Consider the following 14,108-nt stretch of genomic DNA (forward strand, 5'->3'; position numbering starts at 1 on the left):
ACACATATTATTCCCTCATTTAGTGGATATTTTCACAAAAAAAGTGACATTTTCAAAAATCCAGAAAATTGGCTGAAAATGACTAAATATCAAGGACTTATTGGGCAAATCGCTCTGGAACTGAAATCGGAATGCTCACTGACATTTCCGCTAACTGAAAGTCAGATAAACTCCCGAAAAATGATTAAGTCCAAAAAAAAAATTTTTTCAACTTTTTTCAATTTTACCCCCGTGGGATATATATTCTACCCACACACATTGGGAACTCTCCTGGGGTACCCTCACACATATTATTCCCTCATTTAGTTGATATTTTCACAAAAAAAGTGAAATTTTCAAAAATTCAGAAAATTGCCTGAAAACGACGAAATATCAACGACTCATTGGGCGAATTGCTCTGGAACTGAAATCGGAACGCACACTGACATTTCCCCTATCTGAAAGTCTGATAAACGCCGGAAAAATGACTAAGTCCAATAAAAATAATTTTTCAACTTTTTTCAATTTCACCCCCGTGGGATATATAGTCTACCCACACACATTTGGAACTCTCCTGGGGTACCCTCACACATATTATTCCCTCATTTAGTTGATATTTTCACAAAAAAGTGAAATTTTCAAAAATTCAAAATATTGGCTGAAAACGACAAAATATCAAGGACTCATTGGTCGAATCGCTCTGGAACTGAATTCGGAATGCTGACTGACATTTCCCCTATCTGAAAGTCTGATAAACGCCGGAAAAATGACTAAGTCCAAAAAAAAAATTTTTCAACGTTTTTCAATTTTACCCCCGTGGGATATATATTCTACCCACACACATTTGGAACTCTCCTGGGGTACCCTCACACATATTATTCCCTCATTTAGTGGATATTTTCACAAAAAAGTGAAATTTTCAAAAATCCAGAAAATTGGCTGAAAACGACTAAATATCAAAGACTTATTGGGCGAATCGCTCTGGAGCTGAAATCGGAACGCTCACTGACATTTCCCCTATCTGAAAGTCAGATAAACTCCCGAAAAATGACTAAGTCCAAAAAAAAAAATTTTTCAACTTTTTTAAATGTTACCCCCGTGGGATACATATTCTACCCACACACATTTGGAACTCTCCTGGGGTACCCTCACACATATTATTCCATCATTTAGTGGATATTTTCACAAAAAAGTGAAATTTTCAAAAATCCAAAATATTGGCTGAAAACGACAAAATATCAAGGACTCATTGGTCGAATCGCTCTGGAACTGAAATCAGAACGCTCACTGACATTTCCCCTATCTGAAAGTCAGATAAACTCCCGAAAAATGACTAAGTCCAAAAAAAAAATTTTTTTCAGCTTTTTTCAATTTTACGCCCCGTGGGATATATATTCTACCCACACACATTTGGAACTCTCCTGGGGTACCCTCACACATATTATTCCCTCATTTAGTGGATATTTTCACAAAAAAGTGACATTTTCAAAAATCACGAAAATTGGCTGAAAATGACTAAATATCAAGGACTTATTGGGCTAATCGCTCTGGAACTGAAATCGGAATGCTCACTGACATTTCCGCTATCTGAAAGTCAGATAAACTCCCGAAAAATTATTAAGTCCAAAAAAAAAATTTTTTTAAACTTTTTTCAATTTTACCCTGTGGGATATATATTCTACCCACACACATTTGGAACTCTCCTGGGGTACCCTCACACATATTATTCCCTCATTTAGTGAATATTTTCACAAAAAAGTGAAAATTTCAAAAATCCAAAATATTGGCTAAAAACGACAAAATATCAAGGACTCATTGGTCAACTCACTCTGGAACTAAATTCGGAATGCTCACTGACATTTCCCCTATCTGAAAGTCTGATAAACGCCGGAAAAATGACTTAGTCCAAAAAAAAAATTTTTCAACTTTTTTCAATTTTACCCCCGTGGGATATATATTCTACACACACACATTTGGAACTCTCCTGGGGTACCCTCACACATATTATTCCCTCATTTAGTGGATATTTTCACAAAAAAGTGAAATTTTCAAAAATCCAAAATATTGGCTGAAAACGACAAAATATCAAGGACTCATTGGTCGAATCGCTCTGGAACTGAAATCGGAACGCTCACTGACATTTCCCCTATCTGAAAGTCAGATAAACTCCCGAAAAATGAATGAGTCCAAAAAAAAAATTTTTTTCAACTTTTTTCAATTTTACCCACCGTGGGATATGTATTTTACCCACACACATTTGGAACTCTCCTGGGGTACCCTCACACATATTATTCCCTCATTTAGTGGATAGTTTCACAAAAAAGTGACATTTTCAAAAATCCAGAAAATTGGCTGAAAATGACTAAATATCAAGGACTTATTGGGCGAATCGCTCTGAAACTGAAATCGGAAAGCTCAATGACATTTCCCCTTTCTGAAAGTCTGATAAACGCCGGAAGAATGACTAAGTCCAAAAAAAAATGTTTTCAACTTTTCTCAATTTTACCCTCGTGGGATATATATTCTACCCACACACATTTGGAACTCTCCTGGGGTACCCTCACACATATTATTCCCTCATTTAGTGGAGAGTTTCACAAAAAAGTGAAATTTTCAAAAATCCAGAAAATTGGCTGAAAATGACTAAATATCAAGGACTTATTGGGTGAATCGCTCTGGAACTGAAATCGGAATGCTCACTGACATTTCCGCTAACTGAAAGTCAGATAAACTCCCGAAAAATGATTAAGTCCAAAAAAAAAATTTTTTTAAACTTTTTTCAATTTTACCCCGTGGGATATGTATTCTACCCACACACATTTGGAACTCTCCTGGGGTACCCTCACACATATTATTCCCTCATTTAGTGGATATTTTCACAAAAAAAGTGAAATTTTGAAAAATTCAGAAAATTGGCTGAAAACGACTAAATATGAAGGACTCATGGTCGAATCGCTCTGGAACTGAAATCGGAATGCTCACTGACATTTCCCCTATCTGAAAGTCTGATAAAAGCTGGAAAAATGACTAAGTCCAAAAAAATTAATTTTTCAACTTATTTCAGTTTTACCCCTGTGGGATATATATTCTACCCACACACATTTGGGACTCTCCTGGGGTACCCTCACACATATTATTCCCTCATTTAGTGGATATTTTCAGAAAAAAGTGACATTTTCAAAAATACAGAAAATTGGCTGAAAATGACTAAATATCAAGGACTTATTGGGCGAATCGCTCTGGAACTGAATTCGGAATGCTCACTGACATTTCCCCTATCTGAAAGTCTGATAAACGCTGGAAAAATGAGTAAGTCCAAAAAAAAAATGTTTCAACTTTTTTCAATTTTACCCCCGTGGGACATATATTCTACCCACACACATTTGGAACTCTCCTGGGGTACCCTCACACATATTATTCCCTCATTTAGTAGATATTTTCACAAAAAAGTGACATTTTCAAAAATCCAGAAAATTGGCTGAAAATGACTAAATACCACGGACTTATTGGGCGAATCGCTCTGGAACTGAAATCGGAAAGCTCACTGACATTTCCCCTTTCTGAAAGTCTGATAAACGCCGGAAAAATGACTAAGTCCAAAAAAAAATTTTTTTCAACTATTTTCAATTTTACCCCCGTGACTCTACCCACACACATTTGGAACTCTCCTGGGGTACCCTCACACATATTATTCCCTCATTTTGTGGATATTTTCACAAAAAAGTGAAATTTGCAAAAATCCAGAAAATTGGCTGAAAACGACTAAATATCAAGGACTTATTGGGCGAATCGCTCTGGAACTGAAATCGGAATGATCACTGACATTTCCCCTATCTGAAAGTCTGATAAACGCCGGAAAAATGACTAAGTCCAAAAAAAAAAATTTTTCAACTTTTTTAAATGTTACCCCCGTGGGATATATATTCTACCCACACACATTTGGAACTCTCCTGGGGTACCCTCACACATATTATTCCCTCATTTAGTGGATATTTTCACAAAAAAGTGACATTTTCAAAAATACAGAAAATTGGCTGAAAATGACTAAATATCAAGGACTTATTGGGCGAATCGCTCTGGAACTGAAATCGGAATGCTGACTGACATTTCCCCTATCTGAAAGTCTGATAAACGCCGGAAAAATGACTAAGTCCAAAAAAAAAAATTTTTCAACTTTTTTAAATGTTACCCCCGTGGGATATATATTCTACCCACACACATTTGGAACTCTCCTGGGGTACCCTCACACATATTATTCCCTCATTTAGTGGATATTTTCACAAAAAAGTGAAATTTTCAAAAAACCAAAATATTGGCTGAAAACAACAAAATATTAAGGACTCATTGGTCGAATCACTCTGGAACTGAAATCGGAACGCTCACTGACATTTCCCCTATCTGAAAGTTAGATAAACTCCCGAAAAATGACTAAGTCCAAAAAAAATATTTTTTTCAACTTTTTTCAATTTTACCCCCGTGGGATATATATTCTACCCACACACATTTGGAACTCTCCTGGGGTACCCTCACACATATTATTCCCTCATTTAGTGGATATTTTCACAAAAAAGAGAAATTTTCAAAAATCCAAAATATTGGCTGAAAACGAGAAAATATCAAGGACTTATTGGGCAAATCGCTCTGGAACTGAAATCGGAACGCTCACTGACATTTCCCCTATCTGAAAGTCTGATAAACGCTGGAAAAATGAATCAAGTCCAAAAAAAAAATTTTTCAACTTTTTTCAATTTTACCCCCGTGGGATATATATTCTACCCACACACATTTGGAACTCTCCTGGGGTACCCTCACACATATTATTCCCTCATTTAGTGGATATTTTCACAAAAAAAGTGAAATTTTGAAAAATCCAGAAAATTGGCTGAAAACGACTAAATATCAAGGACTCATGGGTGAATCGCTCTGGAACTGAAATCGGAACGCTCACTGACATTTCCTCTCTCTGAAATTCTGAAAAACGCCGGAAAAATGACTAAGTCTAAAAAAAAATTTTTTTCAACTATTTTCAATTTTACCCCCGTGAGATATATATTCTACCCACACACATTTGGAACTCTTCTGGGGTACCCTCACACATATTATTCCCTCATTTTGTGGATATTTTCACAAAAAAGTTAAATTTTCAAAAATCCAAAATTTTGGCTGAAAACGACAAAATATCAAGGACTCATTGGTCGAATCGCTCTGGAACTGAATTCTGAATGCTCACTGACATTTCCCATATCTGAAAGTCTGATGAACGCCGGAAAAATGACTAGGTCCAAAAAAAAATTTTTTTCAACTTTTTTCAATTTTACCCCCGTGAGATATATATTATACCCACACACATTTGGAACTCTCCTGGGTTACCGTTACAGATATCATTCCCTCATTTAGTGGATATTTTTACAAAAAAGTGAAATTTTCAAAAATCCAGAAAATTTTCTGAAAACGACTAAATATCAAGGACTCATGGGCGAATCGCTCTGGAACTGAAATCGGAACGGTCACTGACATTTCCCCTCTCTGAAATTCTGATAAAAGCCAGAAAAATGACTAAGTCCAAAAAAATTTTTTTTTTAACTTTTTTCAATTTTACCCCAGTGGGATATACATTCTACCCACACACATTTGAGACTCTCCTGGGGTACCCTCACACATATTATTCCCTCATTTAGTGGATATTTTCACAAAAAAGTGAAATTTTCAAAAATCCAGAAAATTGGCTGAAAACGACTAAATATAAAGGACTCATTGGGCGAATCGCTCTGGAACTGAATTCGGAATGCTCACTGACATTTCCCCTATCTGAAAGTTAGATAAACTCCCGAAAAATGACTAAGTCCAAAAAAAATATTTTTTTCAACTTTTTTCAATTTTACCCCCGTGGGATATATATTCTACCCACACACATTTGGAACTCTCCTGGGGTACCCTCACACATATTATTCCCTCATTTAGTGGATATTTTCACAAAAAAGAGAAATTTTCAAAAATCCAAAATATTGGCTGAAAACGACAAAATATCAAAGACTTATTGGGCAAATCGCTCTGGAACTGAAATCGGAACGCTCACTGACATTTCCCCTATCTGAAAGTCTGATAAACGCCGGAAAAATGACTTAGTCCAAAAAAAAATTTTTCAACTTTTTTCAATTTTACCCCCGTGGGATATATATTCTACACACACACATTTGGAACTCTCCTGGGGTACCCTCACACATATTATTCCCTCATTTAGTGGATATTTTCACAAAAAAGTGAAATTTTCAAAAATCCTAAATATTGGCTGAAAATGACAAAATATCAAGGACTCATAGGTCGAATTGCTCTGGAACTGAAATCAGAACGCTCACTGACATTTCCCCTATCTGAAAGTCAGATAAACTCCCGAAAAATGACTAAGTCCAAAAAAAAAATTTTTTTAAACTTTTTTCAATTTTACCCCCCGTGGGATATGTATTCTACCCACACACATTTGGAACTCTCCTGGGGTACCCTCACACATATTATTCCCTCATTTAGTGGATATTTTCACAAAAAAGTGAAATTTTCAAAAATCCAGAAAATTGACTGAAAACGACTAAATATCAAGGACTCACAGGGCGAATCGCTCGGGAACTGAAATCGGAACGCTCACTGACATTTCCCCTGTCTGAAATTCTGATAAACACCGGAAAAATGACTAAGTCCAAAAAAAAAAAATTGATAACTTTTTTCAATTTTACCCCCGTGGGACATATATTCTACCCACACACATTTGGAACTCTCCTGGGGTACCCTCACACATATTATTCCCTCATTTAGTGGATATTTTCACAAAAAAGTGACATTTTCAAAAATACAGAAAATTGGCTGAAAATGACTAAATATCAAGGACTTATTGGGCGAATCGCTCTGGAACTGAAATCGGAATGCTGACTGACATTTCCCCTATCTGAAAGTCTGATAAACGCCGGAAAAATGACTAAGTCCAAAAAAAAAAATTTTTCAACTTTTTTAAATGTTACCCCCGTGGGATATATATTCTACCCACACACATTTGGAACTCTCCTGGGGTACCCTCACACATATTATTCCCTCATTTAGTGGATATTTTCACAAAAAAGTGAAATTTTCAAAAAACCAAAATATTGGCTGAAAACGACAAAATATTAAGGACTCATTGGTCGAATCACTCTGGAACTGAAATCGGAACGCTCACTTACATTTCCCCTGTCTGAAAGTTAGATAAACTCCCGAAAAATGACTAAGTCCAAAAAAAATATTTTTTTCAACTTTTTTCAATTTTACCCCCGTGGGATATATATTCTACCCACACACATTTGGAACTCTCCTGGGGTACCCTCACACATATTATTCCCTCATTTAGTGGATATTTTCACAAAAAAGAGAAATTTTCAAAAATCCAAAATATTGGCTGAAAACGAGAAAATATCAAGGACTTATTGGGCAAATCGCTCTGGAACTGAAATCGGAACGCTCACTGACATTTCCCCTATCTGAAAGTCTGATAAACGCTGGAAAAATGAATCAAGTCCAAAAAAAAAATTTTTCAACTTTTTTCAATTTTACCCCCGTGGGATATATATTCTACCCACACACATTTGGAACTCTCCTGGGGTACCCTCACACATATTATTCCCTCATTTAGTGGATATTTTCACAAAAAAAGTGAAATTTTGAAAAATCCAGAAAATTGGCTGAAAACGACTAAATATCAAGGACTCATGGGCGAATCGCTCTGGAACTGAAATCGGAACGCTCACTGACATTTCCTCTCTCTGAAATTCTGAAAAACGCCGGAAAAATGACTAAGTCTAAAAAAAAATTTTTTTCAACTATTTTCAATTTTACCCCCGTGAGATATATATTCTACCCACACACATTTGGAACTCTTCTGGGGTACCCTCACACATATTATTCCCTCATTTTGTGGATATTTTCACAAAAAAGTTAAATTTTCAAAAATCCAAAATTTTGGCTGAAAACGACAAAATATCAAGGACTCATTGGTCGAATCGCTCTGGAACTGAATTCTGAATGCTCACTGACATTTCCCATATCTGAAAGTCTGATGAAGGCCGGAAAAATGACTATGTCCAAAAAAAATTTTTTTTCAACTTTTTTCAATTTTACCCCCCGTGGGATATGTATTCTACCCACACACATTTGGAACTCTCCAGGGGTACCCTCACACATATTATTCCCTCATTTAGTGGATATTTTCACAAAAAAAGTGAAATTTTCAAAAATCCAGAAAATTGGCTGAAAACGACTAAATATCAAGGATTCATAGGGAGAATCGCTCTGGAACTGAAATCGGAAGGCTCACTGACATTTCCCCTCTCTGAAATTCTGATAAACGCCGGAAAAATGACTAGGTCCAAAAAAAAATTTTTTTCAACTTTTTTCAATTTTACCCCCGTGAGATATATATTATACCCACACACATTTGGAACTCTCCTGGGGTACCCTCACACATATTATTCCCTCATTTAGTGGATATTTTCGCAAAAAAGTAAAATTTTCAAAAATCCAGAAAATTGGCTGAAAACGACAAAATATCAAGATCTCATTGGTCGAATCGCTCTGGAACTGAATTCGGAATGCTCACTGACATTTCCCATATCTGAAAGTCTGATGAAGGCCGGAAAAATGACAATGTCCAAAAAAAAATTTTTTTAAACTTTTTTCAATTTTTACCCCCCGTGGGATATGTATTCTACCCACACACATTTGGAACTCTCCAGGGGTACCCTCACACATATTATTCCCTCACTTAGTGGATATTTTCACAAAAAAGTGAAATTTTGAAAAATCCAGAAAATTGACTGAAAACGACTAAATATCAAGGACTCATAGGGCGAATCGCTCGGGAACTGAAATCGGAACGCTCACTGACATTTCCCCTGTCTGAAATTCTGATAAACACCGGAAAAATGACTAAGTCCAAAAAAAAAAAATTGATAACTTTTTTCAATTTTACCCCCGTGAGATATATATTCTACCCACACACATTTGGAACTCTCCTGGGTTACCGTTACAGATATCATTCCCTCATTTAGTGGATATTTTTACAAAAAAGTGAAATTTTCAAAAATCCAGAAAATTTTCTGAAAACGACTAAATATCAAGGACTCATGGGCGAATCGCTCTGGAACTGAAATCGGAACGGTCACTGACATTTCCCCTCTCTGAAATTCTGATAAAAGCCAGAAAAATGACTAAGTCCAAAAAAATTTTTTTTTTTACTTTTTTCAATTTTACCCCAGTGGGATATATATTCTACCCACACACATTTGAGACTCTCCTGGGGTACCCTCACACATATTATTCCCTCATTTAGTGGATATTTTCACAAAAAAGTGAAATTTTCAAAAATCCAGAAAATTGGCTGAAAACGACTAAATATAAAGGACTCATTGGGCGAATCGCTCTGGAACTGAATTCGGAATGCTCACTGACATTTCCCATATCTGAAAGTCTGATGAAGGCCGGAAAAATGACTATGTCCAAAAAAAATTTTTTTTAAACTTTTTTCAATTTTTACCCCTCGTGGGATATGTATTCTACCCACACACATTTGGAACTCTTCAGGGGTACCCTCACACATATTATTCCCTCATTTAGTGGATATTTTCACAAAAAAGTGAAATTTTCAAGAATACAGAAAATTGGCTGAAAACGACAAAATATCAAGGACTCATAGGGCGAATCGCTCTGGAACTGAAATCGGAACACTCACTGACATTTCCCCTCTCTGAAACTGATAAATGCCTGAAAAATGACTAAGTCCAAAAAAAAAATTTTTTCAACTTTTTTCAATTTTACCCCCTGGGATATATATTCTACCCACACACATTTGGAACTCTCCTGGGGTACCCTCACACATATTATTCCCTCATTTAGTGGATATTTTCACAAAAAAGTGAAATTTTCAAAAATCCAGAAAATTGGCTGAAAACGACTAAATATCAAGGACTCATGGGCGAATCGCTCTGGAACTGAAATCGGAACGCTCACTGACATTTCCCCTCTCTGAAAGTCTGATAAACGCAGGAAAAATGACTAAGTCCAAAAAAAAATATTTTTAAACTTTTTTCGATTTTACCCCCATGAGATATATATTCTACCCACACACATTTGGAACTCTCCTGGGTTACCCTCACACATATTATTCCCTCATTTAGTGGATATTTTTACAAAAAAGTGAAATTTTCAAAAATCCAGAAAATTGGGTGAAAATTACTAAATATCAAGGACTCATGGGCGAATCGCTCTGGAACTGAAATCGGGACGCTCACTGACATTTCCCCTATCTGAAAGTCTGATAAACGCAGGAAAAATGACTAAGTCCAAAAAAAATTTTTTTTCAACTTTTTGCAATTTTACCACCGTGAGATATATATTCTACCCACACACATTTGGGACTCTCCTGTTGTACCCTCACACATATTATTCCCTCATTTAGTGGATATTTTCACAAAAAAGTGAAATTTTCAAAAATCCAGAAAATTGGCTGAAAACGACTAAATATCAAGGACTCATGGGCGAATCGCTCTGGAACTGAAATCGGGACGCTCACTGACATTTCCCCTCTCTGAAATTCTGATAAACGCCGGAAAAATGACTAAGTCCAAAAAAAAAATGTTTCAACTTTTTTCAATTTTACCCCCGTGGGATATATATTCTACCCACACACATTTGGAACTCTCCTGGGGTACCCTCACACATATTATTCCCTCATTTAGTGGATATTTTCACAAACAAGTGAAATTTTCCAAAATATTGGCAGAAGACGACTAAATATCAAGGACTCATTGGGCGAATCGCTCTGGAACTGAAATCGGAATGCTCACTGACATTTCCACTCTCTGAAAGTATGATGAACGCCGGAAAAATGACCAAGTGCAAAGAAATTTTTTTTTCAACTTTTTTCAATTTTACCCCCGTGAGATATATATTCTACCCACACACATTTGGATCTCTACTGGGGTACCCTCACACATATTATTCCCTCACTTAGTGGATATTTTCACAAAAAAGTGAAATTTTCAAAAATGCAGAAAATTGGCCGAAAACGACTAAATATCAAGGACTCATTGGGAGAATCGCTCTGGAACTGAAATCGGAATGCTCACTGACATTTCCCCTATCTGAAAGTCTGATAAACGACGGAAAAATGACTAAGTCCAAAAAAAAAAATTTTCAACTTTTTTCAATTTTACCCCCGTGAGATATATATTCTACCCACACACATTTGGAACTCTCCTGGGGTACCCTCACGCATATTATTCCCTCATTTAGTGGATATTTTCACAAAAAAGTGAAATTTTCAAAAATCCAGAAAATTGACTGAAAACGACTAAATATCAAGGACTCATAGGGCGAATCGCTCGGGAACTGAAATCGGAACGCTCACTGACATTTCCCCTCTCTGAAAGTCTGATAAACGCCGGAAAAATGACTAAGTCCAAAAAAAAAATTTTTCAACTTTTTTCAATTTTACCCCCGTGGGATATATATTCTACCCACACACATTTGGAGCTCTCCTGGGGTACCCTCACACATATTATTCCCTCATTTAGTGGATATTTTCACAAAAAAGTGAAATTTTCAAAAATCCAGAAAATTGGCTGAAAATTACTAAATATCAAGGACTCATGGGCGAATCGCTCTGGAACTGAAATCGGGACGCTCACTGACATTTCCCCTATCTGAAAGTCTGATAAACGCAGGAAAAATGACTAAGTCCAAAAAAAATTTTTTTTCAACTTTTTGCAATTTTACCACCGTGAGATATATATTCTACCCACACACATTTGGGACTCTCCTGTTGTACCCTCACACATATTATTCCCTCATTTAGTGGATATTTTCACAAAAAAGTGAAATTTTCAAAAATCCAGAAAATTGGCTGAAAACGACTAAATATCAAGGACTCATGGGCGAATCGCTCTGGAACTGAAATCGGGACGCTCACTGACATTTCCCCTCTCTGAAATTCTGATAAACGCCGGAAAAATGACTAAGTCCAAAAAAAAAATGTTTTAACTTTTTTCAATTTTACCCCCGTGGGATATATATTCTACCCACACACATTTGGAACTCTCCTGGGGTACCCTCACACATATTATTCCCTCATTTAGTGGATATTTTCACAAACAAGTGAAATTTTCCAAAATCCAAAATATTGGCAGAAGACGACTAAATATCAAGGACTCATTGGGCGAATCGCTCTGGAACTGAAATCGGAATGCTCACTGACATTTCCACTCTCTGAAAGTATGATGAACGCCGGAAAAATGACCAAGTGCAAAGAAATTTTTTTTTCAACTTTTTTCAATTTTACCCCCGTGAGATATATATTCTACCCACACACATTTGGGACTCTCCTGTTGTACGCTCACACATATTATTCCCTCATTTAGTGGATATTTTCACAAAAAAGTGATATTTTCAAAAATCCAGAAAATTGGCTGAAAACGACTAAATATCAAGGACTCATGGGCGAATCGCTCTGGAACTGAAATCGGGACGCTCACTGACATTTCCCCTCTCTGAAATTCTGATAAACGCCGGAAAAATGACTAAGTCCAAAAAAAAAATGTTTCAACTTTTTTCAATTTTACCCCCGTGGGATATATATTCTACCCACACACATTTGGAACTCTCCTGGGGTACCCTCACACATATTATTCCCTCATTTAGTGGATATTTTCACAAACAAGTGAAATTTTCCAAAATCCAAAATATTGGCAGAAGACGACTAAATATCAAGGACTCATTGGGCGAATCGCTCTGGAACTGAAATCGGAATGCTCACTGACATTTCCCCTCTTTGAAATTCTGATAAACGGCGGAAAAATGACTAAGTCCAAAAAAAAATTTTTTTAAATTTTTTTCAATTTTACCCCCGTGAGATATATATTATACCCACACACATTTGGAACTCTCCTGGGGTACCCTCACACATATTATTCCCTCATTTAGTGGATATTTTCACAAACAAGTGAAATTTTCCAAAATCCAAAATATTGGCTGAAAACGACTAAATATCAAGGACTCATGGGCGAATCGCTCTGGAACTCAAATCGGAATGCTCACTGACATTTCCACTCTCTGAAAGTATGATGAACGCCGGAAAAATGACCAAGTGCAAAAAAATTTTTTTTTCAACTTTTTTCAATTTTGCCCCCGTGAGATATATATTCTACCCACACACATTTGGATCTCTACTGGGGTACCCTCACACATATTATTCCCTCACTTAGTGGATATTTTCACAAAAAAGTGAAATTTTCAAAAATGCAGAAAATTGGCTGAAAACGACTAAATATCAAGGACTCATTGGGAGAATCGCTCTGGAACTGAAATCGGAATGCTCACTGACATTTCCCCTCTCTGAAATTCTGATAAACGCCGGAAAAATGACTAAGTCCAAAAAAAAATTTTTTTTAACTTTTTTCAATTTTACCCCCGTGAGATATATATTCTACCCACACACATTTGGAACTCTCCTGGGGTACCCTCACACATATTATTCCCTCATTTAGTGGATATTTTCACAAAAAAGTGAAATTTTCAAAAATCCAGAAAATTGGCTGAAAACGACGAAATATCAAGGACTCATGGGCGAATCGCTCTGGAACTGAAATCGGAACACTCACTGACATTTCCCCTCTCTGAAATTCTGATAAACGCCGGAAAAATGACAAAGTCCCAAAAAAAAAATGTTTCAACTTTTTTCAATTTTACCCCCGTGAGATATATATTCTACCCACACACATTTGGAACTCTCCTGGGGTACCCTCACACATATTATTCCCTCATTTAGTGGATATTTTCACAAAAAAGTGAAATTTTCAAAAATCCAGAAAATTGGCTGAAAACGACTAAATATCAAGGATTCATAGGGAGAATCGCTCTGGAACTGAAATCGGAACTCTCACTGACATTTCCCCTTTCTGAAAGTCTGCTAAACGCCGGAAAAATGACTAGGTCCAAAAAAAATTTTTTTTCAACTTTTTTCAATTTTACCCCCGTGAGATATACATTCTACCCACACACATTTGGAACTCTCCTGGGGTACCCTCCCACATATTATTCCCTCATTTAGTGGATAT

Source organism: Phyllobates terribilis, unplaced genomic scaffold (assembly GCF_046119375.1).
Source record: "Phyllobates terribilis strain yellow unplaced genomic scaffold, ASM4611937v1 Scaffold_1__5_contigs__length_1240528914, whole genome shotgun sequence".
In the NCBI taxonomy this organism is placed as follows: Eukaryota; Metazoa; Chordata; class Amphibia; order Anura; family Dendrobatidae; genus Phyllobates; species Phyllobates terribilis.